Source organism: Panthera tigris, chromosome B4 (assembly GCF_018350195.1).
Source record: "Panthera tigris isolate Pti1 chromosome B4, P.tigris_Pti1_mat1.1, whole genome shotgun sequence".
NCBI classification, from domain to species: Eukaryota; Metazoa; Chordata; class Mammalia; order Carnivora; family Felidae; genus Panthera; species Panthera tigris.
In genome coordinates, this window is record NC_056666.1 from 13370532 (window position 1) to 13396918 (window position 26387).

Genomic DNA, 26387 nt, shown 5'->3' on the forward strand with positions numbered 1-26387 from the left:
GGCTGCTCGCCCAGGTGGGCAGTTTCAGATTTGGCATACTGACCACACACTGCTCGTGACAGCCACTGAAACTCCAGGTTATGATGCATTAGAATAAAATCCTGTCTTCAGTCGCAGAGTACATCATCATCATCCCACTTGCCACAGGTTACCAAAGAGATCGGCTTTTCTGGGGCACTGCCGATCTCAAATACTCTTTGCCGTCGTCCCCAGAAATGCATGCCTCGTTCTCAATTTACCCTGGACATCACTAGCGAATAGACAGTGGCCATCCCTCTAGGAGACAGGTAACAGTTCTTCTAAAAACAAAACCAGAATGGTGAGGCGGGCGTCATTAATAACATACCCACGTTTTTCAACCTTCGCCTGAGTGCTGGCTGTAGGCAGGCACACTATTAATGTGCTCGTTGTTATTTCTGTAAAACTCGATCAAGTGTACACTATTATCCCCATTTTACTGACAGAGCTGTAACCTGAAGACCCGGAAGGTGGGCCCAAGCACTCTGATCCCAGAGGATGCCAAATCACACTGCTTCTCTTTAAAGAACTGGACAGTGAAAAATTAAACATTTGACAAAAGTTACCCAGGGAGAGAGGGGAAGACATAGCCTTCCCCATTTGGCTGAAAAGACAACCTGTGTCTTAAGATCCAGAGTCAGGACTCTTTAGGGAGATATATGTAACCCAGAGCTAAGCATACAGGAGAAAGAATCTGCTCATTAATGACAAGTGACATGACATGCAGAGAACCACAGTACGGACCGCAGGACTCCAAAAACAGGATGTAAGCTCACCTTTCTGGGCAGACAGCCACCCACCCACCGGCTGCCCTCCTTTTACGTTTCAGCATTCTTTCATCTGGGGAAGATCGCAAGCTGGCTGTGTGTAGCTCTCCGTTTGTTTTACAAGGGGCCACGGAAGTTGTGGCCTGACATGCCACCCCACCCCAAGTCACAGGGTGAGGGGGGCTGGAGGAAGTAGAAGAGGCTGGGCCAGCCTGCCAACCTGCGTGCTGAGTTGCCAACACCAGCCGCCAGGAAGAAAGGGGAAACGCTCGTGAAGGAAGTGAAGCAACAGAAGCAAAGGGCAGGCAAACCCACAACCGTACATTGTCCACTCACCGGGAGGGCCCTCTGTGTTCCAACGTGGATGGGACAGTCCTCAGGGGATCACTGGGCCCGGGGACACAGCACAACGTACAAGACAGTCCTTTCCCCCAAAAGGATCTGCTGTAAGGGGTGGTGGTGGTGATGGTGGTGGGCGGGGGGAGGGATGTTTCTAGGCTAGTTCTTAGGAGGGAGGGTTTCAGCTCAGGAAATGTGCGACTAAAATGATATAAAACAGGATGTAAATGGAGGCCTTTTAAAAGGAACTTCTTGCTCCGCACTGGCAGTGCAGAGCCTGCTTGAGATTCTCTGTCTCCCTCTCTCTCTGCCTCTCCCTTGCTCACTATCTCTCTCTCTCAAAATAAATAAATATTAAAGAAAATAATAAAGGAACTCCTAGCACTCTGAGTCTGAACCAGGGGCCGAGCACTCCTCGTGTGTTTTGTAGTGTGAACGGCATGACTGAAGCCAGCCCAGCCCCATCTACACGCCTGAACCCCGTGGGCCCTTCAGTGTCTGACTCGCAACGGCAGAATTTAAGCAGCAGCACTCTGGAGGCCAAGATTAGGATGAGAGGGGCCCCAAACTCAGAGTTTCCAATCAGGCACGGAAACATGCAATCCGTGAGCAGGGGACCTCACAGAAATCCAAAGGAGGAAAAGCACCTGCCAGTAGGGACAATGTGCGGGAGAGCTCTGCCTTCTCACCCTGGGGCGCCCGAGTGCTCAGAACCTTTCACTCCGTTCCATCATAAACGAAGCAGTCTCAAACAGGACGACGTGCTGTGTGATGCCGGCACCCACATCAAATGGTGCTTCTGGAACTTCAAGAAGGAACAGCAACTCTTTTGGGGAATGGAGCTCTTAGCAGAAGGGACAGAGAACCCGTGCCAAGGGGAACAAGAGACACACACAGGTACGTTATCAACAGTACCCAGATGGCACTGAGCCCTGTTCCCCGCTGCCATTGCTGCACACCCCAACTGCCAGGCAGCCAAGACTTCCTAAGACCCTTCTAATCAGGCTGAGTAGTAAAAGGAGGCCAAGCGTCCTCGCCTCTCTCACTCCTTTCTGCCTCTCACTAGTTCCAGGCATTAGGTGGAGCTGAGGCACTGCAGGAGCCCCAGGGAAAGCACAACCCCCCAAGGAGGTCCAGGCAAAGAGGTGCGATGATGGTGCCACTAGGTGTGACCGGATTACAGGGAACAGCTCGTGGACTGCTGCCAAAACAGTCACTGAAAAAAACATAAACCCAGAGAGAAAAGAACGCTAAAAACCGTAATGCAGGATGTTCTTTGGAATCCAAATAATAAGCAGACAAAGAGATGGGAGCCAAGCTCCTCCAATGAGGCAGGAAGCCGTGGGCTTACCAGAGAACCTCATGTCAGTCAACCCTTTAATGGGGACCTTTGCTCAAACACACAGCAAACACTTACCTGCAGCCATGGACGTGTACCTAGGAAGCTAAATTATTTGTCAATGATACCAGGTCACTTTGGAGTCCGGAGGAAAGCTCTACTAATAATTATACACGACACAAAAGACACAAACCAAGCTTATCCCAGACAAAACAGAAGGTAACTCATCCCTGTGTATGAACCCGGTGGGCTGCTCTCTCCTGCCATTAGTCACTAACCCTGGACCCCTCACCCAGCAGCCAGTCCCTGCGCTTACAGGAGCCCATGACACACAAACGAACCAGGCAAGGACCTCCACTGGGCATCACTGCCAACTCCAGGTTACTGGTGACCTACTGACCTGATTTTCTCCTCTGCCGGCTGACGTTCCCAGCCCCCTCACCACGTCCTCCTTACTTCCACTTTGCAGGCTGCACCACTGAAATCGTACCTTCTCTGCAGAACACATCCTGGTTTCTAAGAACTTTGCCTATCCACAGATTCTAAACCTCTGTTCAGCTTGGCCGTTGCTCTGGGCTGAATGTTTACATCTCCCCAAAATTCCTATGTTGAAGCCCTAAAGTCCACTGCGATGGTATCTGGAGGTGGGGCCTCTGGGAGGCGTTTAGGTCACGAGAGTGGAGCCCTTGTGAATGGGATTAGCGCCTTTAGAAGAAGAGACGAGAAATGACCTCTCTCACCGCCATGTGACGGCCATCCGTCTTGCATACGTGCAAACCAGGAAGAGGGCCCTCACCAGACACCGTATGTCTCAGCACCTCGAACTTGGACTTCCCACCTCCAGAACTGTGAGAAATACACGTCCACTGTTTATGCCACCCAGTCTATGGTATTTGTTGTAGCCCCTGAGCTGACTAACACAGCCATATCCATACCTTCAGGTCCAGTGTTCGCTCTTCCACCCTCCAGTTAGGGCCCAGAGTCCAGCCTTGGCCCTTCACCCCCAACTTCCTAAGCCACCTCTCTGTTCTACCAGCACTTATAAAACTGGCTCAGCACTTCAGGTACAGAAGGCCCAGGATGATGGTACAGGTGAAGTGGGCACTCACCCCAAACCTTGGGCAAACTCTAGTGGAGTCCGATGGGACTGAATATTTTGTTCCACTGCGGGAGTGAAAACAATCACGTATGAGGTCATATCCAGACACCAGCTTGGGGGGAGCACACAAAGGAAGAACACTACCGTTTGTTAATACCTACACGCAGGCATGGTGCCAGGGGCTTCACCTGCATTCCCTGCCTAATAGTCACATTGTAGAGATGAGAAAACTGGAGTTCACAGAGGTCAAGGAACTTACTACACTACACCAGGCCTACCTAAAATAAGCCTCATGTTCTTTCTAGTATGCAAGTGTTTGAATAAGTGATAACCAACACTTTTAAAAATTTTTTATGTTTACTATTTTTGAGAGAGACAGAGTCCGAACAGGGGAGGGGCAGAGAGGGAAGGAGACAGAGAATCTGAAGCAGGCTCCAGGCTCTGAGTTGTCAGCACAGAGCCCTACATGGGGCTCAAACTCACGAGCTATGAGATCATGACTTGAGCCAAAGTCGGATGCTTAACAGACTGAGCCACCCAGGTGCCCCAATGATAACCAACACTTTACAAAGCCTTGCAGGGAGGTAATGTGAACAGCATCTTTCCACAATCATGGAAAGAACTCATAAACTTGTTCCTAGAGAACTACATTCTCATATATTTACTTACAAAAATACATTCTTACATATTTATTCATTTAGAAAAAAATCATTAATTTATTCACTCCTAGGAAGTTGTTGCACTCAAAGTCAAAATGTGAACTGGCAAGAGTCCACAATAGTTGTCATACATTCAAACGAACTCCTCGGCTTTTGTTGGGGTTACAAATAACTAGTTTAATATCTCTAAGATTTTGTAGTAGTATGAACAAGCACTAAGAACAAACACATCAATAAAAAAGACAGTTTCCTAGGATGACAGAATTGTGAGTTGTTTTTTTTTCCTCTAACATTATTCTTTTTCTGCAATAAAATCGTCACCCTCACCCCAGTAACTAGGAAATTTTGATTTTGGTTTATATTCTTCTGTGGTGGCAACTGCCAGCACAGGCAGTAGGCAGGGCGAGGCAAGGCGAGGGAGAGCGAAGGAAGCCATACTGAATTGGGGACCAAGGGAAGAGAGTTCTAGTCCTTCACAGGCACTAAGGGGCTGTGAGACGCTAGTCTACTCAGCACCGGTGAGCTTCAGCTGCCCCGTGAGAGCTCCATGTTCTGTGAGGCCTCATCCCCCAGTCAATCCTGTGACTACTAGAAACACTTTAGCAGGGGCTGGTGACTGGAGCTACACACTTCCGAGAAAATGGTGGGTGTGTATTTAAAGAGGATTATCAAGGGAAACATCTATGAGTAAAAACTCATTTGTCTCCATTTCAAGAGTCGTGTTTATCTACATGAGGTTCGTAGAGGGAATATCTAACGTTTTACAATTATTCTGAAGAGGCTATAAATAGGCAGGATGTGAAGTTAGTCAGCTATGCGCTAGGGCTCACCAAGAAGCACATGTATGCAACATGTTCCGGACTATTTGTAAGCTGTTTTGTTTCCGGCACAAATGGAGAAAGAAGGGAAAAAAAAGTCTTGGTAGATCCAATCATTACAGATTTCAGCTGTACAAATCAAACAGGAAGCTCACGAAGAATGCAGTTTAGAAGCATTTAAATCAAACAAAACAAAAAAATCCCTATTCTGGGCATATATACGGACAGCTGCAAAGCCAACTGTGTTTTTGTTTTACTGCAAATTGTTTAAAGTCACCAACAGAGCAGAGTACAAGAGACATCCAAGGGGACATGTCCCCGGTCATTGGCAGTGTCTCCGCATTCCCCCTCCCTGCGTACTCAGTTAACACAGACCAACTGGTCTAATGAACACCCCTGTGGCACCCACACCAGGCTCTTCGGGAACAGTGTGGACAGAGAAAAAGGTGAATCTTTCACTCATTAGAAGCAAGAGGCTAATGCTCAGAAAACCCAACATGGAAGAGGAGGAGCAGGAGAGGGCGAGGCTCTCAGCCCAGACACTGCTGCTTCCCAGACCCCACCACCAGCCAGTGCCTCGGAGATGTTTTGAAGCAGTTAAAGGATGAGGGGCAATCTGTTGTGAGTAAGGGTCAAAGGAATTATGTCTTTAAGGCTGTGGGTTGGCACAGGGCATTTGTCAAAAGAAAAAAGCCACCCGTTCAAACCTACCTAGGTATCTCTTAAGTCCTGAACAATCTATCACCCAAGAGCCCACCATGCTAAGAAGCCAAGCAGAACTACTTGCTAAATAAACATATTAATTACTTAAATACTTATTACGGCAAGTGCATCACTTTCCATTGGCCATATTTGCAATAAATTAGAGCTTATAGATTTTTAATGTAAATTTTTAGAGTATGTGGAAGGCTCGAGAATGGTAATGTTTATGGGCCATAAGGAATAAGGCATCCCTTTAGTAAAGAATAATGGTTTAAAAAATAATCATAAAGAGGAAGGAAGGAAGGAAGGAAGGAAGGAAGGAAGGGGGAAAAGAAAGAAGGGGTGAAGAAAGGCGGTGCCACAGGTAGCTAGTACACATTCTCTGGAGCAAGCATATAAGAGTTTCATGTGGTCTTGGATTAGTTACTCAAGGTCTCTAGATCCCAGTGTCCTCCTCAGTAAAATAGAGTCATGAGATGAGGATCAAAAGAGTGACACACATAAAGCACTTAGCATGTGCACAAGAAACACTGAGTCTTAGTGACTGTCATTCTGGACTGAGCTCCGTTCCGTCTCCACCCATAATGAGCTGTGTGGTCTGAGGCAAGCTGGTTTTCGTGGCTGAGTATCAGATTATTCACTAACAAAGGAGGAGTCTTGATCTCCATGGCTTCTCCAAGCTCAAACCCTTTCTGACAACGTGACGTGGTTAACAACTTCAAACTCTTTTAGGCTTCTGGTACCCACACCTTTCTTTGAGGATTTATCGTTCACAGCCATGACTTGATCGATACCAAGTGTGTGATCATAAACACAACTGCACAGTGTGAGACTGTGCCTTATGGGAACCCCAGAACCTGCTTCGTGACGATCCCTCTCACAAGTGGTTTCCAGGAACACACAGCGGCAAAAAAGGAATACGTGGCAAAAGAATCCGTGTGTTGCCCTTCCAGTGGCTTTCAAACGAGGCTGTCCCCAAATCAGAATGCTGGTATAGTGTGTGTGCTGTGTCCTAGAGCGATGGAGCATATGTAAATTAAATTCATTTGCCATAACTACCCTCCTTTCAAAGGAGCTCTCAATTACTTCCTGTTGGAAACACTGCAAGAATCTATCCCTTCTGAGCCCAACAATGAAGTCAAAAAGTTGCCACTAAATCTATTTCTCTTAAATCAGGGTGGAAGAGAAACTAAACTAATTCAGATTTATCATTCTCCTCCCGCTGTTTTAAACTCATCAATGACTTACCTTTTCTAAGGAAAGATGGGGCTTAAATGTCCTTACACGTCAGGAGATTTAAAGTGACTATTCAGAAGGATAATCTGCCATGGTGTGCACCATCGCATGGAATTCGATCACAAACCCACGTTATAAGCTCCTAATTTAGGCGGCGGCCAGGCACCCAAGTTATGTAAGCAACAGGACAGGATTTAATGCTGCTGCTAAGCAAAACTTACAATAAAATTAACCTGACACAGTAGCATTCATAAAAGATTGTGCAAAAGGCAATTCGCTCTAATGATAAGAAGTATTCACGCACAATACCTGGATGAAGCCAGACCAATTTTGCTTCTCTATTAATCCTCTAGACGTCCCTAAGCTGCATCAACATGGCTGGCTTTCCCTGATCCCTGGCCAGTGTAAATTCCATATCCCTCTCACTAACCATGTTCATGAAGAAAGAAGGACCAACAAACTCTCATGAAATACGTGATTTGGGTAAGAGTCCTCAACAGGGACTAACAGACATTAGGGGAAAGGACGAAGTGGAAATTCACAGCGGAAGGATCAAGTAGTCACCCCGTGAACGCAGTGACCCGCCATGGTATCACCGAAAGGGAGACACCCGTTTTCCTGAGATGGTGCAACGTGAAATACACAACCCCACCAACAAACTGATCCTACCCAAATAACTGGACATGAATCTAATCCAGCTCGAGGGCTAATTTCCGGTGTACAGACCTACAGAGACGAGTGGAACAGGTTTAATGTTCCAAGTCCAGAATGTGGGCCACTCTCCAAGACAAATGACCTGATTCCTCAACAAATCAATAGCTTAGGGACAGAAGGGTGGGGCAGAAGAGCTCTCCAGAGTTAAAAAGCTTCAGGATGCTCACAATCAAATGCAAGTGTGGGCTCTGTTCTGAACCCAGTTTGAAGAAACCTACTGTAGAAGACATTTTTAAGTTAACAGGTGGACAGCTACACTGGGGAGTTGGGAATTCTACAGGTCCCTGGGTTTCCACCACCGTTTGCCGTCTGATGCTTCTGGAACTGCACGTTCAGGCGCCCTGCGATGAAAGGGCGCATCGGCAGAAAGTAGGGTACGGATGGCTGGGCCCCACCAGGTCCTGTACAGGAAGAGGAAACCCTCAGGTAGGAAGACTCACAAGATTCACAGTTGGTAGAAAAAGAGGCAGTTCCTGGGGTTACCCAAAGAAGAAGTTTACAGGTTCCTCTAGTTAACAATTTTTGCCAATAGGTTTCCAACAGCCCCCAGCTTCATCTGAAACCCATTCATGTAAAAAGCATAAAGTCACTGCTCTGAGCAGGAAAATCAGCATTCGAAGCAAGTTACCTGTGTACTGGGAGAAAACATAGGACCAACACCCAAGTGGCAACCTCCCTGTTGCAGTCTTGAGCGGTCCTCTACCTACCGCCTTGACTGCCTGGAGAGTTCTGTCGAGTTTCTTTTGGCTTCTCACCTTTCTTTGTTTCAATATATCTGATGGAAAGGCACCTGGGTGGCTCAGTCCAATTCTTGGTTTCTGCTCAGGTCACGATCTCACAGGTTCGTGAGATCAAGCCCCAAGTTAGTCTCCACGCTCACAGCACAGAGCCTGCTTGGGAATCTCTCTCCCCCTCCCTCGCTCGCTCTCTGCCCCTCCCCCACTTGCGCTCTCTCAAAATAAATAAACTTTATAAATAAATAAATAAATAAATAAATAAATAAATCTATTGGAGGTGTAACTTACATAATGTAAAGGGCACACAGCTCCATCAATTTTTACTCCCTGAAATTTTAATTTTATTTGATTGGTCTTTCCCATATAACATCCCCTCTCCTCGAGGCTAGTAGGGCCAGTCAGAAGCAAGCCTGGAATGGAAGAACAAACAGGTCAGGGCCTGTTTACAACTCCCAAGCCCCGCACGCTGGTGGCCTCCACAGCTGACGCATGCTGTCCCGCCAGCCAAACAGTGAGCGCGAGCCGACGGTGATGGCAACTGAAGATGCGGCTTCTTTACTGCCACCTGTGAGTCTCTAACTCTGTCCCCAAACCTCACTTTCCCAAAGCTTCCAGCTCAAGGCACAGGGCTTTTCACCTGCGGCTCGGCGGAACCCCTCCCAATGGGTGCAGAACACTGGCCGTCCCCTTTCGCCAGTTCCAAACACCTGCCATTTCACCACTTAATCTTCTTTTAAAATGCGGCAGACGCCCCTGTGGTTCTAACCCTATGGAGACTTTTAAAGATCAGAGGGAAATCTTTTCAGATCCAAATGTAGTATCATTGTTTCACTCTTTAAAACCATGTGTTCTAAAATAAAGAGCAGCTTTTATGTTTGCTATTTTGAACTTAGTAAACAGGGACCATAATTAAAAATCCCTAAAAAATGAAAGGTACTACACTTTCACGCAGTTAGTTTAACAATGCCGTGATCCCATTTTAGAAAGTGAGGAACCTACGGGGCCAGTAAAAAGTGTCTCCCCAGAAACGAAGGGCAGAATCCTGGTGTAAAGTTAGTCCTTATGCCTAAGAGGTTATCACTCATGATGGCTAAAATTATATAACCAGCTCCTACCAAGCTCCTTGACAATCTAGGGGGGAAAAAAAAAAAAAAAAAAAAAGATAAACAGAAAAACACATAGGAGGTGTTTAAAACATTTTGAAAATTTTCAGAATATTAGGGATACACACAAAGAATTCTTCAATAGGGAATATGAAATCCTCCAATACTAATTATATGTGAACAGGGGAAAATACTGTTTAAATACAGATTTTGTTACAAAGAGGGGAAAATGTATTAATGTATAATATAATTATATAAACATCTTGAAAAATGCATGATGCCTAATTAAATTACATCCATTAATAAGGCAGTAGCCTGGGGACAGTTTGTACAAAAATGGCATTTCTGGTAAACATAATATTTAAAATACGACTCAAATACACAAGCTCTAATGACATAATTATGTGTTTTTAATTTGGTGCCATCCTTACGTTATGCCTAGAAGAAAGCAACTTCACAAATGAATCACTTTTAGACGCTATAGTTTCCATATGGCAATGCCAAAATAAAAATGCAGAGCAGATATTCTCCTTAAAGCTATAGTTTTGGATTTACCTGGCAAGTGCATTACCCCCACTGGGATCCCAAACCCTTTCTGAGCCTAGAAAGTCAAAAGTGTTACAACAGAGTCCAGGGAAAACAGACGCAGTTCTGCAGACAGAAGCCCCAAGTTTCATCATCGTAAACCTTGGGCAAGCTTTTTAATCTCTCTGTGCTTTAGTGTCTCATTTGTCAAACACGAATAATGCTACCTGCCTCACAGAATCACTTAGAAGATCACAGAAGACCATGAACACCACCACGCCCAGCATAACATAAATGCTCAGTAAATGCCAGCTATTACTATTTTCATCATCTTCTCAAGGCCCATCTCTGTGGAAATCATTCTCATCAGCAAAAAGCACCTCTTTCTGACAAAGGCAAAAAACATTCCCCAAAAGCAGATGCGTTGTGCAACAGTGGGTGAGCTGCAAACACATTCTGTTAAAATATACAAAGCAGGACACAACGGGCCGCATGTTGTGTGATTTCTTATGTGTGGATGAAATTTCTACAAAAGCGAAATTTTAGAGACAGAAGAAAGATGAGCGGCTGCCGAAGACTGGGTATGGGAACAGGAATGGACTGCAGAATCCATTTTTTTAAAAAAAAATTTTTAATGCTTATTTATTTTTGAGAGAGAGAGAGACAGACAGACAGACAGAGCATGAGCAGGGGAGGGGCAGAGAGAGAGAAGGAGACACAGAATCTGAAGCAGGCTCCAGGCTCTGAGCTGCCAGCACAGAGCCCAGTGTGGGGCTTGAACTCATGGGCTGCGAGATCACGACCAGAGCCGAAGGTGGACACCTAAATGACTGAGCCACCCAGCTGCCCTTGGACTGCAGAATCTAAAACAGGTCTGGGGTGATAGTTGTTCAAGCACATAAACTACACACTATAAAACTGCACACTGACAATGGGTGAATTGTGTGAATGTAAATTATATCTCAATAAAGCTACACTACCATAAAATAAAAGAGGTGTGTTTCCAAAAAGTTTGCACAGGCATTTCATACCACTCCGTGATAACAGCAAATTCAGGTATTTTACAGAACATAGCAAAAACAGTTCAGAATGCAAGCCTGGCAGGATCAGACTTGGATCCCAATCTTGACCCAGCTTCCTTCCGGGGCAAACTTTTCACTTCTCTAAGCCTCAGTTTCCACATCTGTGAAATGGGAATCTAAAAGGATTACTTTCAGAGGCTGCTGTGAGCATTGCATCATCCTCCCTTCCCCTCTGCCCCCACCCCCAGGGTTTTGCATATCAATAAATGGAGTCACCCTTTGTGCAGTTGCTGAGGCTAAAAGTGTGGATGTTATTGAAGATTTCTTTCCCTCTTGAATATTAGCTCCAATCCATTAGTGAGTCTTGATGGTTCCATCTTTTTTTTTTTTTTTAAGTAGGCTTCACGCCCAGTGCAGGGACCAACTCCCTGAGTTGCAGAACTCACCAGCTATAGAGCATGCAAACTTGACCTCACCCACAAGACAGCTCTAAGAGGTAGTCAAGTGTGACTGCCTCCATTTTACAGATGAAAAGCAAATAAATGACCTGTTCAGAAACTGTACTCATTAGTGGGGAGCTTGCGCTTAGGGTTCTGAAATTTTTTTTAATTTTTAAAAATTTATTTACTTTGAGAGAGATAAAGAGAGGGAACAGGGGAGGAGGGACGGGGGGGGGGGGGAGAATCCCACGCAGGCTCTGCACTGTCAGCATGGAGTCCAATGTGGGGCTGGAACTCATGAACCCATGAGATCATGACCTGAGCCGAAATCAAGACTCCGGCTGCTTAACCAGAGCCATCCAGGCACCCCTAGGATTCTGAACATTTTAAAAATCTAGGTCTCTCTCTCTCCAACACACTACACTATTTTGTGTGTCCATTAAAAAAAGGAAGAAAAATAAGAAATCTGACCACAGCATTAGCTATTTTAAATGAAATTAAGTTATAAGGGAAAAGAATATTATAAAGAACGTCTTTCTACATAGACATATCCACCATGACACTCTTAACTTCCTCCAGGAAATGGGAATTTTAATTCATCCACATTAGACATTCATAAACAACTTCTGATTATTTACACTGCAGGAATTTATAACATGACTCACTGTACAGTCTCATAGGCTCATCAGCATACAGCAGGCCCAGGTGCCTGGATAAAATGTTAAGTTTTAACCTTAACTCTTATGGAGTGTGCTCTCCGTTTCTTATGTTAATAATGACTCAGAAAGGTTTATACCAGAGTCACAGCCCTCTCTCCTATACACTTCATTATGACAAACCTTGTGTCCAAAAATAGAATAGAACGTGTCATTTCTAATATCAGAGCCAGGTTATCTTTACCAGGAGCTAGGTGAGGGCAGGTGAGGAGAAAAGGGAGAAGGAAGTCCCTCCCCCTTCCCTACGGGTCCCTCATCTTGGCACCACCGGGGGGGGGGGGGGGGGGGGGGGGTGCGGAGCAGAAGGGGGGTGTCCCGCATCTTGGCACCACGGCCACGGAGTTACTAAAAATAAGAATTATAAGACTGCAGGCAATGGCACAACAGCCTCCAGTCACGTGTCGGGAACCATGACCCTCTGGGGCTTCATGACCTTGCATTTGCCCCTGCCGTGCCGGGAGGTACGTCTTACTAAGTTCATCTCACACACTGAGAATACCAGAGCTCCTAAGGGTTCTGTAACTTGCTGTAGGTCACAAAGCTGGGGCCTGGATTCTAACTCGGACATGTCTGGCTTTAAAGCTCCAAACCTCTCCCCTACCCCACATTAAGAAATGCACCCCACTCCCCAGTCCCACCCTCCAGCCCAGGGCCGGGAGTGAGCAGGGTGGTCCCCGCAGAAACTTCGGAGCAACACAAGCTGGCACTGACAACAGCAAAGATCATCAAGAGCCCTCCAAATCACACGTACCTACAACCAGCCAGGAAGCAGACAGCTGGTCTCTAACCCGCATTTTCTCATTCTTGTTTCCTGAGGAGACATCACAACACGTCTTCAACCCAGAAAGTTGCCTAGGCTGGGCATCCCTCCTATTTAAGACCTCTGGTTCTAACGACGGAGTTTATGATTCAGTAGCACAAGCAGGAAAAGCACTGTGGGCAGCCCAGAGGCCCCTGCTGTTTCGCGGACTCTACAGGAGGGTTTTCTTCACACTGCAGAAGCCCAAGACTTTGCTACATTACTGTCACCAAACCACGCCTCCCTCCTCTTCCCCACCTACACATCACCACAGATCATAGGCGATGGCTACTGCTTTCCAAGTGCTCTGCACCCACTGCTTCCCCTTAAATGAAATCTTTAGAACAGCTAAGGTGTTCACCTAGTTTTATTTTATCTTTAATATTTTTAAATTTATTTTGAGAGAGTACACATGCGCACACGGGTGGGGGAGGGGCAGAGAGAGACTATCTCTCCAGGCTCCACACTGTCAGCACGGACAGGACTTGAACCCATGAACCGTGAGATCATGACCCAAGCCGAGGCGAGATCAAGAGTCCAACTCTTAACCGACTGAGCCACCCAGGCGCCCCATGCATTCACCTAGTTTTAAAGCAACATTCCTTTCTCTGAACCTCTCCCCTCCATTTTCCCTCCTAGAGCTCACCAGAGTTTGGAAAACATTCTTAAGTCTTCCCACAAGTTCCCCACAAACCCCATCTTATCTTCTCATCTGGAACAGAACTTCTGGTCACCACAGTCATAGTCAGTGCCCCTCCCCCCTCCCCGCATGACACTAGCCCTCAGCTCCTGGGAATCCCTCAGGTCAGGACCCCATGTCCCCAAACTGGTTTCTTGAGGTTCACCTCCAACAAGAACATGGGGACAACACCATCCTTTCCCCGTTTCTCCTGGATCAGGGCCACAAAGCGCCCCGACCCCTCAGCCACACTCCAAACAAAAATGAAAGGTCCTCCTCCTGGGTTCAGCCCCCACCCCTACCACCCTGCTCTTAAACTGCTCAGCCCTCAGCAAAGCACCCTCACTTCTCTCCCATGCCTCTCCCCAGCCTTCGCCTTGAGTTAGCAACACGACCCCTCAGCCTTGGCTGGGATTTAGTCTTTCTTTCGGAGGCACCTTAATTCACCAAGAGCTACTTTCCCCTCACAGCCCTTAACATGACTGTCATTGAACCATGTCTGTGTAATGTTGTGCAATTCTTTAAACAGCGTCCTCACCCGTAGAGCCAGGAGGACAGGGACCGCATCCGCTGTCAACTACAATACACCCAGTGCGAGGCCAGAGCTGGCACAGAAGAGGCTCTAAGTAAATGTCTGTTACATGAAGGAGTGAATGAAAAGCAAAGCTTCCCCCACCAGCCTTAGAAACAGCCCCTCGCAGATTTGCCAAGGCTAAATGGCGACCTACACCAGCTTGCCAAATTATTTCTTTTACTAATGGGAAATGAAATCAGAAAGCTTCAACTCCTTTTCAGCCGAGTGTCCTCAGTATTGAGCATAAGGAAAAGTTCAGATGGATAAGGCCCGGCACTTTCTGCACCAGAAAGGAAAAGGGGAGAAAAATGATTTGCTTTCACAAAGGAAAAGCAAAAATAGGCCAAGATAAGACAAGGAAATTATACAAGACAATGAAGCCTCATCGGGTCATTTGAGAACCACGTGGCCTTGGGCTGTGGTTCACACAGACTTCTCATTGGCACCGAAGCTTTCTCAACACAGATGCCCAAAGTGAGATGCGAAATAGGCCAGTGTCCACAACTACTTTCTTTAGACTTCAAGAGGGGTGGCCACCCCCCAACATATCTGGGGACTTCCACAAATGCCTGAAATCTAGATCTTACTGAACCAAATTTCCTGATCCATTTTTAACCACATTCTGCACAGAGAATCCTGGAAGGAGGAAGGTGCAGACCGGACGTTAACAAGAACACTAAGCCACAACAGGACTCTACTGTAGACGTTCTTTTCAGAGAAAAGTCTTCTACCCTGAAACCACTCCCACAGAAAACCAGTATAAATCTTTTCCATAAATTCTTTTCACTTGTGACATTTTAAACAATTAAGAAATCAAAGAAATGAATGAATAAGAGCACCCATCCTACCACAGTTCAGGAACAGGATTTCCCATAGCACTTCCCTAAAACATAAACCAAGTCTACTTTTAAACATCCCCAAGAGTGGTTTCTGCAGTCCACAGGGGCAAGAGGCTGGCCGTCACAAACAGCCATAGCAAGCCCTTAACACTGGACCACTCCCAAATTTTACGCCCCTGCCGCCCCACCCCCAGAAACGTTATTGAAAAAGAACAAAGCTACTCAACTCTGACCTCTAGTCCTGCTGGGTTTACGTTGCGTTTACAGTGCTTAAGTAGTCTAAGGCCACAGGAGGGTTGAAAAATAATATCTAGAATTCTGAAATGTCCTATTAGAGTTTCTTTTGACTTCTGTATGTGGAAAGGCCCCATTATTTCTGAAGGAACGCTGATCATTACAGCAGACAATGTACTTCTCCCGATAAACTTCACACCCTGACTTACAGGTCACTACTGAGCTGCAAAAGCTCCCTCTAAAGCATGTGTGCAGATAAAGAGGCCCCAAGTTAGGAACAGGAACAAAGAATGCACCTGATAGTTCATAGCCACAACTTCCTTCTCGTAAGTTCTTCTAACTTCGAAAAGGACTGCATCATCCTCACGATCAATCTACTTCTAAACAGTTGTCTCCAAGACCTCTTTTTACTTTGCATGGAGTAAATGAAGATGTCCAGAAACTTTCCAAGTGGAAATTGTAGAAATGAAATGTCCAAAAACTTTACAAGTGGTAAACAGAAGTATGTAATAAAAGCATTCAGTGCCAAATTTGTGGTTGAACAATGTGTTGTTTTTTGGCTTTTTTTTACAGAACACATGCACTCAAAACCACTCACTACTCACAGGGAAATCCTTTTTTTTACTTTCTCAAGGCAAAGTCTTTCTGAAGTAAACCTATATCTGGCTATAAAACCTCTATCATTCCTTGTTCTACAAAAAAGGTGTCCTTCCATCAACATTTCTTATGAAATCGGAGAAGTTTACTTTTTAAATATTTTAAAAGCTGAAATACCTTTTTTTAAAATAGTCAATCCAAAACTAGTCCTGAAACCTGAATAACACATTCCCTAAAACTTTTCTGTCAGTTCATTCTTCCAAATTAAGTGGAAACTACCTTGTTTTTCCTATTTCTTCCCTCCCCCCTTCTGTACAGGTGGTTTCTTGTAAGGCTATAAGAAAATATATTTCAGACAACTTGTTGGTATTAATTCTGTGTGAAAGTGGCTAACCACTATTGTAGACTATGGATATATTTCAATCTGATGTGACTGGTAAAGATTAAGAATCAGTAACTCATTTATTCTCTCTCTCTCTCTCTCTCTCTCTCTCTCTCTCTCACACACACACACACACACACACACACACACACACACACACACACACCATGGCTGCCAAGCCACAAATCAAGCTAAAATGCCTTCATCCTCAGGGTATGTTTGGGCAGTAGACATTAAGTGACCTTCTTTTCTGTTTTTTTTTTTTTCAATTTTATAATAAACGTACATAATTCTATACTTGAAAGTTTTCAACTTGAAACTACTAAGAAATCTCCAGACAGCCATCCCAGATACTATTTCAACTTAAAGCAACTTGGATAACTAAGATCTCCAAAGTCATGGCCAGGGCAACGTGGTCAGGGGAGAAAACGAACACCCCCGTTGGTGAGAAATCCTCAGGTTAAAGAATGTAAAGTCTAACAAGCAGCCCGTTTTTCTGTATTTCCCTTTAATATCATACTCAAATCACAGAACTTTGCTCTACCGTCACTGACTTAAGTCTTTCTGAAGAAGGAAGGGTATGGTATCTTGCCGCTCAGAGTAAGATCTGCAATTTATACCCTCAACAGGATTCCTCTTCATATTTCAGAAGTGGCTCTTACCATCCCCTACACAGCGTGTCAAAACTTGGCCACACATATCCATGTGATCCCCGAGGCACCCGAAGATGCTTAGCGAGATACTATGGGAACCAAATTTCTAGGACTTAATGGGTGCAGACGCCGCCCAAGATACATACCGGGTTTACTGGATGAGTAGCAACGGAAAGGAGTCAAAAATGGAAAAGTTACTTGCAGACTGTTTGGAAACAGTGCGACAGTCACCTTTAAAGCAACGGGGCAACCCCCACCCCCCTCGGCCCCTCCTTTGTCTGCCCAGGCACAGGCTCGCTCGGGCCCCGGAGCCCGCTCCGGCCACCCCGAGCGCGCCCGCGCAGCGAGGGGCAACCGGGCGCCGAGGGCTCGGCATCTGGCCGCGCGCGGCGCACCCGGTGGGCAGCGCATCCCGCTCCAGGCAGGGTCTCTCCATTTTCAGGGCCGAGGAGGCAACAATAAGCCGAGCCGAGCGGCCGCCTGGGCTCCCCTTCCTCGCGGCGCCCCCCCCCCCGCCTCCCCCAGCACCCCTCGGGCGGGGGGGCACGGCACCAGGCCCTGCCACGCCCCAGCCCTGCACCCCAGGCCCTCACCGAGCACGGCGCGGGGCGACCGGGGCTCCCCGCACGCCCACCGCCCTGCGCGTCGTCCTCTCGCGCACGCACGGACCCCCGCCCCACCGCGCGCGCCGCTCTCACGGCCGGCCGCGGGGAGGGAAAGCCGGCGGCCCCTTCCGCCCTGGGGTCCCCCGGGCCGGGGGTCGGGGAAGGGCGGGCGGCCGCGCAGTCTCCCCGGAGCGCACCCGCCTCCCCCGAGCTCCCAGTCTTTGTGTGCAAAGTAAGTGCGGTAGGCGAACCTACCTCGGCGCGCTCACAAAGGCGCGCGGCTCCCTCCCCGGCGCTCGCTCCGGGCGGCCGCGGCGGCGCCCAGCGACCCGGCAGCTCAGAGCGGCCCCGAGGCGGCGCGGGCGGCGGCTCTGACGACTGCGGCAGCGGCGGCCAGTCCAGCGCTGGGCGGCTCTTTCACACCCCGCGGCCCCGCGGCTCCGAATTAAGCGGCGGGGCGGGGCGGGGGCGGGGCGCGACCGCGTAAGCCCCGCCCAGACCCCGCCCCGCCCCGCCGCGCTGGCTGCGGGCTCCGCGCTTGGGACCGCCGCGGCCCGAGGGGAGTGCGCCACGCCAGGCGGGGAGCTCGGAGAAAGCCTGGGGATTTGGTTCCGGGAGGTTTTCCTTCTGTTGTTCTAGTTTGATTGGCTTCAGAAACTTGGAAAGAGGAGAGGGAATGTTGGGAGAAAAAAAACTAAGTGTCACCAGATGAGAGAGAGAAATGAGAAATCGAAGGTGGCGGGAGCACGTTCCCGGAGCCCACAATTAAAGATCTCTCTCTCCCCCACCTCTCTCTGTCTCGGTCTCTCCCCTGAACTACTCGGCTCTCGGCTCGTGGGTGTCTGGCCTCTGTCTTCACTCCACGCTTGTGAGGTTTAGCGAGACTGTCCCCATTGAAATCCTACAAATATGTCACAGAAGAAATCAGGGAGGAAACAGGTTTAATTGTATAAATTTACTGTCAAACCAGGACTTGAAACCCGGTGACCAGGAAATTTACCTAGATTCCTTCCCTGTCCCCACCCATCAAAGAGTAATTGGAGATTTGATTTGTGCACAAGGAGGAAAGGTTTGTTTCACCTTTTTTTTTCCTTCTCTGATTTTCGTTTTTTACAGCTCTCTTACAGCAAATTGCTTCTCTGCCCAACCCTAAGACTCTCAGATTACCATGTGCCTGAATCACAACAGGTACAAAACTAAGAAATTGAGAGTAGCAAACAAGGACAGGTTGATGGGTTTTAAATCAAAAGCTTTTTAATTTTCTTGGCAACAGACGCATAAGGTTTTATTTATTGGGAAGTTTTTCAGACTAAAGAGCGTGGGTCATGATCACACAGAACAGTCATATCAATTATGGATTTCAGTAAACAATTACTCCAAAGATGCTCTAAAGCCAGCCCTTTAAGGGCCTGGCCATCCTTAGGTCCCTGAAGCCCACTGAGGGGTGGAATCACCTGCCACAGGATTTAGAGAGTAAGAGGCTGTGTGAACTTTATCCATAGTGTTTCCTCTGAGTCTTTCTTTTCTCCCTGTCCTTGGATTGTGTTGTTTCTGTAATTAATGGGTCCACCAGTCACCAAACCAGAACTGGGGATCCAGACTAAATTCTCTATTCACTCCTCACAAGGGAGCCAACCCCAAGTCCTAGGAATCCTACAGGGATCCTCCCCATCCTACCCGCCCTGCCACAACTGCCTTTGGGGTGTGTAACCATACCCTGGCAGTGGTCTCTCTCCCAACTGTCCCCAGCCTCCAATTACACACACTTTTTCCCTCCAAACTGCTTCCCAGTGAACTTTCCCAATACAAATCTGTTCAACTTTAAACCCTTTAACAAGTGCCCAATTCCTACTACATAATCAAGTCTAAGCTCCTTGCTACAGTACCCCATAGGGCAGTATACTTCTTGATATCACCTTGACCTCCTACATCCCCCAAATGCCCAGGGCTTAGCTCAGCCAGAATGCTATATTTGCTGAATGGCCCTGCTCTGTGAACACAAGAATAGAGGAAAGAATCTATCACCTTGCATAGTCTGGTAATTATTGCACTATATTGTAAATATGTGTCTTCCTTGAGCAGAGTTTGTGCTTGATATATACATATATCTTTACCCCTCATGCTTAACATACTATCTGGCATATAAGAAGCGTTAGGAACTGAATTATGTTCCCCCTAAATTCCTATGTTGAAACACTAACCCTCAATATGACTGTATCTGGAAATAGGGCCTTTAGGGAAGTAATTAAGGTTAAATTAGGTCATAAAGGTGGGGACCTAATTTGGTAGGACTGGCGGACCTTTTAAGAGGAAGAGACACCAGAGTTTTCTCTCTCTAAAACATGCAGAGAAGAGGTCATGTGAGGACACAGCTGAAAAACAGCCATGTGCATGCCAGGGAGAGACCTCACCAGAAACCAGCCCTGCCCCCATGTCTGTTAAGAAGCCACCATTATGGGGGCACCTGGGTGGCTCAGTCGGTTAAGGGTCCAACTTCAGGTCAGGTCATGATCTCAAGGTTCGTGAGTTAGGCCCAGAGCTGGGCTCTGTGCTGACAGCTCAGAGCCTGGAGCCTGCTTCGGATTCTGTGTCTCATTCTCTTTCTGCCCCTCCCCTGATTTTGCTCGCTCTCTCTCTCTCTCTCTCTCACTCTCTCTCTCAATCTCTCTTTCTCTCTCGCAAAAATAAACATTAAAAATTTTTTTAAAAAAAGAAGGCACTATTTATGGCATCCTGAGTGAACTAATACAAGGAGCATGCTTTAAATTCTAGATTCTAACCTTGGAAAAGCACTAACCCACCAGTGAGCCTGTAATGTCCCCTTAAAGCAGCCTGGGACACTTGTATCATGCCAACACAGTGAGAAGAGCGCCTGGATGTGGTAAGTAACTACAAGGCATTTCCCCTGCCCTCTGAGAGGAATGGGAATATGTAGCTCATTCCATAGTCTGGGGTATAAATGTCCACAGGTTCTTAGCCATCACCCTACCCTTGTATCAGGAAACATAATTTAAACAAAAACAGTAAGAGGAGATCAAATGTTTTCTTTGAACTTCTTGAGTCAAAGTCATTAAAAGAAAGGACACTGGGGCGCCTGGGTGGCTCAGTGAAGTATCAGACTTTGGCTCAGGTTATGATCTCACTGTTCCTGGTTTGAGCCCTGTGTTGGGCTCTGTGCTGACAGCTTGGAGCCTGAAGCCTGCTTCAGATTCGGTGTCTCTCTCGATGTCATTCCCCTGCTAGTGTTCTCTCTCCCTCTCTCTCTCTCTGTCTCCCAAAAATAAAAATTAAATTAAAAAAAAAAAATTAAGGGGCACCTGGGTGGCACAGTCAGTTAAGCATCTGACTTTGGCTCAGGTCATGATCTCACGGTCGGAGAGTTCAAACCCCATGTCAGGCTCTATGCTAACAGCTCAGAGCCTGGAGCCTGCTTCGAATTCTGTGTCTCCCTCTTTCTCTGTCCCTCCCCTGATCATGCCGTCTCTCTCTCAAAAATAAATAAATAAACATTAAAACAATTTTTTAATTAAAAAAAAAAGAAAGAAAGGACATCAATTTACTAAATCCACTATTTTGGGATTAGCTCGTTTCTGCTCCATTCAGTCCCAGCGAGGCTCTGTCATGCATTTGCCAGAGACCAGCTTGTTGTGGGTGGCCTCAAAGTCCAGATGTTGACTGGAGCTGTCTGCTTGGGTACCTCAGATGCCCTGTACATAGCCTCTCGGGAGGATGGCTGGGACTTCCTCACAGGTCAGCTGTGTCCAGTGGGGGGTGAAAGAGGAAGCCATAAGGCCCCAGGAGGGGCCTAGCAGGAGGTCTAGCAGCCAGGTCATTCTGTGACATCCTATCATTTGAAAACAACACAGAGCCAGCCCCAGTATGAGGTTCAGAGAAACAGACTCCACCCCTTGGTAGTAAAAGCAGTGGTCACATTACAAAGGGACCTAAGTACCGGGATCCTAGGACAGGAGGAATCATGGTGGTCATCCCTGCAAATAATCTTCCCTGGAATCAGAGTTGAGGAACCACATAGTGGAGGGTAGCTGCGACAGCTGAGAGCGGTAGTCTCAAGGGAAATCATTCTTATTTATAAACAGGCAAAAGCCACTTGGAAGTTGAACATAAAGCCCACAACAACAGATTCTATAATTGGTACTGGCCTCATGTACTGAACCGATAGATCAAATACTTCAGTTTTGCTTATTTGTCTTTGCTTTCAAATAAGAATGAGATTAGAAGGAAAAATGGCTTTAGGTCTCTAAAGAAGCTAAGCTTGACCCAATTCCAAATCAGTGTATTAGTTACCTATTGCTGCATAACCAATTACCATAGACTTAATAACATAATACAATACCCACATACCAGCTCATCTTTGCTTTAGTTCAGGCATGGCCGGGCTGGGTTCTCTGCTCAAGGTCCCCCAAAGCCAAATCAAGAACTTGGCAGAGCCCATGGCTCATCTCATCTGGAGCCCAAAGGTCTCACTGGCAGAATTCAGTTCCTTCTTTGTCCGGTTTGTCCAGTCTGTAAGATTAAGGTCCCCGCTTCCTGTTGGCTGTCAATTACCAGCCACTCTCAGATTCTGAAGGCTGCCCACATACCTCCCCATGTGGCCCTCTCCATTATCAAGTCAGCAACAGCACATCAAATCCTTCTCAGGCTTCCTCTCTGTGCCTCCCTCCACCTCCCTCTCCTTCCATCTCTGCCTCTAGACTTAGATTTACAGGGCTAGTGTGATTAGGCCAGGCCCTACCCAGATCACCTCCCTATCTTAAGGTCAACAGATTTGAGAACTTCTTCACCTCTGCAAAATCCCTTCACAGCAGTACCTCGGCGTGTGTACCTTTTAAAATGAGGAGCATCTAGAAAGGATCAGAATGATACATCCAAATCAAAAAGTATGTGCTATAAGCAACATCATGAGCTGTTACATTGAAATAGCTTCTTTGCATGAGCATTTGTGAGCAAAAAAAGTGGAACCACTTTATTAAATATACTAATGGCACCAACAATAAAAATGAATATTCTCCCCTTTAAGAGTCATCCACTGCAAAGCATTTTACAAACTCTACAACACAGCCACAATTCCTATTGAAACTGAACCCTCTGCCATTTCTAGGGAGCTTAAAGTTTAAGTTTTAATTTCAAAATCTTTAATATATGTGTTGCCTAAAATACTTAATTTGGCTTTTACAAAACACTTGCTCTTTGTTATTGACAATTTTAAAATCAAAGGGACTATAAAATAGTGATTAGAAAGCTATAACTAAATATCACATCAGAATCAAGAGAAACAGCTGTTAGCCACATCAACAACTCCTGAATGGTGCAAAGATCTGAGTTTTATGTCTTTCTCTTCACATGAATCCAACACCAGGAAAGAGGATTTCCTGAGAGTCTTCCTGTATAGTAAAACAAAAATCTCTAAAAAGCAAGAGGGAGAAAACCCCTCAAACCCTCATCCTGCCAAAAATATTAAGACATTTTAGTAGTAGATATTAACAAGTAAACAAACAACTTCATGTTTGAGCACAATGAAGATAATTCCTATATGTTTCCCAATTCAAATAACTAACATGTAAAATAAAGAGCCAGTTCACTGAGAATATTCTACATTTTGCTCCAACTTTCTTTTCTTCTTTCTAATATGCATTCCAGATACATACATTTCTTTTACCAGAAAGTATTCCTTAAAACTCTTGCATTGGTAATAACTAGTTAAATGCCACTTATATATTCTTATCTACCTTTTTTTTTGGGGGGGGGGCACAAGACAGAGAGCACAAGTGGGGAGGGGCAGAGGTAAAGGGAGAGAAAGTATCAGAGAATCTTAACCAGGCTCCACATCCAACACAAAGTCCACAACTGTGAGATCATAACGTGAACCAAAATTAAGAGTCTGAAGCTTCACCCACTGAGCCACCCAGGCACCCTTATTCTCATCTACCTTTTAGGCGATGCATAAAGTTCATGGAGTAATGGAATAAAGACTAAGTTGGACAGAAAAGATTTCAATCATGGCTCTGTTACCAACTAGTTTTGTGATCTCGGATGAGATATTCAACTCACCAGAGGCTGTTTCCTCTGGCTTTGATGGTTAGTGATGGTATAGCAATCTATATCCATATCTATATCTACCTATATCTTAGGTAAACTGATGGTTACCAAAGGGGAGGTAGGCAGGGGGGTAGCTTAAAAAGGTGATGGGGATTAAGGAGGACACTTGTTGTGATGAGCACCGGGTGTTGTATGTTAAGTGTTGAATCACTAAATTCTACACCTGAAACGAATATTACACTAAATGTTAACTAACTAGAATTTAAATAAAAACTTGGAAAAAATTATGGCACTTTTATATACATATAGACAGAGGTGCATGTTTCTTCTATAGAAATTATAGTATTAATGGTGTTTCTGTTGCTGTCCAGGCTTGGCTGGATAGGAAGACTGCTCCATCCATTTTGAGTTGACAACTAAAGTCCAAACTGCAGCTAATGTTAAATCTTGACAGAGAAAGTTTGCTTATTAACTCTGCTTAGAGAATCGTATCACCACACATTAGAAATGCTAAGGATTACTGGACTTTAAAAAATGCTCTTCGGGTGATAACATCCTTTAAGTTGTTCCACCAAAATTTAGCATGAACTACAATTCTAACTAATGTTAATGCTCACTGGATAATGTTGATAAAAAGCTAAACTGTATAAGGAAAAAGAAAGGAAGAATGAATAGCCAAAGGACAAGAGCCCTTGTCCGACAGCTGAAGGCAGTTCCTGGAAGTGTTTTGTAATGCTGCCTGTTCACCTCAGACAGCCACCCTCATAGCTCGGGACAACCTGGCCTGTCCTGATTCCAACTTGCCCCAGTGACCAGCCTTTTGCAAGTCAACAGCTGAGACACATGGCAGGAAACAGAACTTTGACATGCACTTTACCTCCCCAGCTCATTTCTCTCTACAACAACTGCTTATGGCATCTGCCATTGCCTGCATGAGAGCATAAACAACTACTTAAAAGGATAAAAGAAAGACTCTGCAGAAATGTAAGAAACTATCTTTTTGTCTGAAAGACCAATACAATTGACAAACCTCCATCCAAAGTGATGAGAGACAGACACCCAGAAAACAATTAGGATTGAAAATGGACACATAACTATTGATACGCAAAGGCTAAAAAGTAAATGCAGAAACACTGTGAGCAACTTTATTTGAAAATTCAGACGATATAGAAACATCCCTGCAAAAATACAACCAACTCAGGATTATATAGGAAGGAATTATATTATATTATATGGAGGGTCCCATAAACTTCCACTGAATTGAATTAGCAATTAGATTTTTCACAGAATGGGAGGAATCTAGTACTATGGAAATTGATTTTAAGAATTATTTGCTGGGGCAGCTGGGTGGCTCAGTCACCTGAGCATCCCACTCTAATTTTGGCTCAGGTCATAATCTCACAATCCTGAGACGGAGCCCCGTGTTGGGTTCTACACTGACAGCCCAGAGCCTGCTTAGGATTCTCTCTCTCCTTCTCTCTCTGCCCCTCCCCCCCACCAAGTAAATTAATAAACTTAAAAAATTATTTGCTAATGACAATTTTAGCTTGGTTAGAAATATTATTAATCTCTTTTGACAGTTTATCAATGGGAATAATGAAAAGCAAAACTCCTCTTTTCACTGCTAACTTCTCTACTTACCATATATGCCTATCCCCTTACCAAGAGGACCCCTGATGGTCTTGAACTCACAGACTTCCAGATAATCTTCATTTCCTCTCTCAGGCCCCACCTCCCTGTAGGTCACAAAACCAAACCATTGCTTTCTCTATTATTTCTCTCAAATCCCCATTTTCCTCTTCATTTCTATCAAATTCTGCCCAGGCTATAGATACTTCATACTCACTGAATGGACACCCACAACACCGTCCTTCTACCTGCCCCACACAGTGAACACTGCCTCCCAAGTCATAGCTCCAGCAGGCCACATCCACCAGACTAATACAGTACAACAAATTATACAAGGCTTCCACCCTCTGATCCAGAACACTGGCCTTTATTTTACTAAAATTCAAAGTTACTGCTTTCTTTAAGAAATGGCTCTCTCAAAAATAGAGCTACCATATGATCCAGCAATCCCTCTTCTGGGTATATATCCGAAGGAAATGGATTCAGTACCTTGAAGAGATACATGTATTCCACATTCATTGCAGCATTACTCACAATATCCAAGATGTGGAAACAACTTAAGTGTCCATCAACAAATGAATGGGTAAAGGAATATTACTCAGCTATAAAACAGAAGACCATCCTGCCATTTGTAACAACATGGATGAACCTGAAGGTCATTTTGCTAAGTGAAATAGGACAGACACAGAAAGAAAAGAACTGGGTGGTCTCACTTATATGTGGAATCTAAAAAAGTCAAATACCTAGAAGCAGAGAGTAAAACCATGGTTACCAGAGGTGGGGAAGTAGGGAGAAAGGGGAGGTGTTAGTCAAAGGGTACAAAATTGCAGTTATATAGGACAAGTAAGTCTAGACATCTGATGTACAACATGATGACTACAGTTAATAATACTTTACTGAATACTGGGAATTTGCTAAGATAATAGATTTCAGATGCTTTAATCACACACACACACAAATGGTTTAAATGGTTTAACTATGTCAAGAGATGAATTAATTGCTTTGACTGTAGTAATCATTTCATTTTGTATATGTATACCAATCAGCATGTTATACACCTTGAATATATACAGTTTTTATTTTTAAAAAAGAAATGATTTTATTT

The 26387-nt window shown here is 45.5% G+C and overlaps 1 protein-coding gene across 4 annotated transcripts in view; it reads right to left on the minus strand.

The window, feature by feature from the left end:
• The window catches only part of FAM107B (family with sequence similarity 107 member B), a 165155-nt gene that overhangs the window by 65947 nt on the left and 72821 nt on the right, over positions 1-26387 (minus strand). The window contains exon 1 of one of the 4 annotated variants that reach the window (XM_042991102.1): positions 17852-17950. The exons of 1 other annotated variant lie outside the window; for it this stretch is intronic. The gene's annotated coding sequence lies outside the window, so the exon portion shown is untranslated. Of the gene's footprint in view, positions 1-794; positions 893-2863; positions 2949-17851; positions 17951-26387 lie in introns of those variants that run through there. 2 more of the 4 variants (XM_042991105.1, XM_015537170.2) reach the window with 2 other exon arrangements.